Source organism: Mus pahari, chromosome 9 (assembly GCF_900095145.1).
Source record: "Mus pahari chromosome 9, PAHARI_EIJ_v1.1, whole genome shotgun sequence".
NCBI lineage: Eukaryota > Metazoa > Chordata > Mammalia > Rodentia > Muridae > Mus > Mus pahari.
In genome coordinates, this window is record NC_034598.1 from 22,769,355 (window position 1) to 22,771,161 (window position 1,807).

The following is a 1,807-nucleotide window of genomic DNA, read 5'->3' on the forward strand; positions in this document are numbered from 1 at the left end:
TCTTAGACAAATAGATGGATCTGGAGGATATCATCTTAAGTGAGGTAACGCAGTCACAAAAGAACACACATGATATGCATTCACTGATAAGTGGATATTAGCCCAGAAGCTCAGAATACCCAAGATACGATTTGCAAAACATGAAACTCAAGAAGAAGGAAGACCATATCAAGTGACTTCTTAAAGTTTGGAGCTAAGATGAAACGATGGACCACCAGATAATGCCCCACCCGGGGATCCATCCCATCATCAGCCACCAAATGCAGACACTATTGCATATGCCAGCAAGATTTTGCTGAAAGGACCCTGATATAGCTGTCTCCTGTGAGGTTATGCCAGTGCATGACAAATACAGAAGTGGATGCTCACAGTCATCTATAGGATGGAACACAGGACCCCCAATGGGGGAGCTAGAGAAATTACCCAAGGAGCTGAAGGGGTCTGCAGCCCTATAGGTGGAACAACAATATGAACTAATCAGTACACTAGAGCTAGTGTCTCTAGCTGCATATGTAGCAGAAGATGGCCTAGTCGGCCATCATTGGGAAGAGAGGCCCCTTGGTTGCAAACATTATATGCCCCAGTACAGGAGAACGCCAGGGCCAAGAAGTGGGAGTGAGTGGGTAGGGGAGAAGGACAGGGGGAGTGTATAGGGGACTTTTGGGATAGCATTTGAAATGCAAATAAAGAAAATATCTAATAAAAAATTTAAAGAAGAAGAAGAAGAAGAAGAAGAAGAAGAAGAAGAAGAAGAAGAAGAAGAAGAAGAAGAAGAACCAAAGTGTGGATACTTCGGTCCTTCTTAGAAGGGGGAATAAAATACCCATGGAAGGAGTCACAGATACAAAGCTCAGAGCAGAGACTGAAGGAATAACCATACAGAATCACCTGGGAATCCATCCTATAAACAACCACCAAACCCAGATACTATTGCAGATGCCAACAAGAGCTTGCTGACAGGAGCCTGATATAGCTGTCTCCTGAGAGGCTCTGCCAGTCCCTGACTAACACAGAAGTGGATGCTCATAGTCATCTATTGGATGGAACACAGGACCCCCAATGAAGGAGCTAGAGAAAGTACCCAAAGAGCTGAAAGGGTTTGCATCCCCCTAGGAGGAACAACAATATGAACTAACCAGTAACCCTAGAGCTCCCTGGGACTAAACCACCAAAAAAAATACACAGAGGGACTTGTGGCTCTAGCTGCATCTGTAGCAGAGGATGGCCTAGTCGATCATCAATGGGAGGAAAGGCCCTTGGTCCTGTGAAGGTTCTATGCCCCAGTATAGTGGAATGCCTGGGCCAGAAAGCAGGAGTGGTTGTGTTGGGGAGCAGGGAGAGGGGGGCTTTTGGAGGGGAAACTAGAAAAGTGGATAACATTTGAAATGTAAATAAAGAAAATACCTAATTAAAAAAGAAAAGGAAAAAAGTTACTATTTTCAACTTTTACAAAAAAGAAAAAAGAAGTGGAAAAGAGAAAGAGACAGACAGATAGACAGACAGACAGAAATTAAAAGAAAACAGCAATTATTATGTAGAAAAACAGGTCTGCAAACTGCAAATTAGTCCTCTACAACTAAACAGATAACTCTATAACCCTCTCCTACTAATCAGCTCATGTTTACAGATTTCTAGCTTTTTAATGTGTATGTGTATGTGCACGTGCACCCGTGTGTGTGTGTGTGTGTGTGTGTGTGTGTGTGTGTGTGTGTGTGTGTGCACTATAACGTATATATGGAGATCAGAAGACAATTTGAGGGTTCCAGTCTATCCTACTCTGTGAGTCTGAGAATTAAACTCAAGTCAG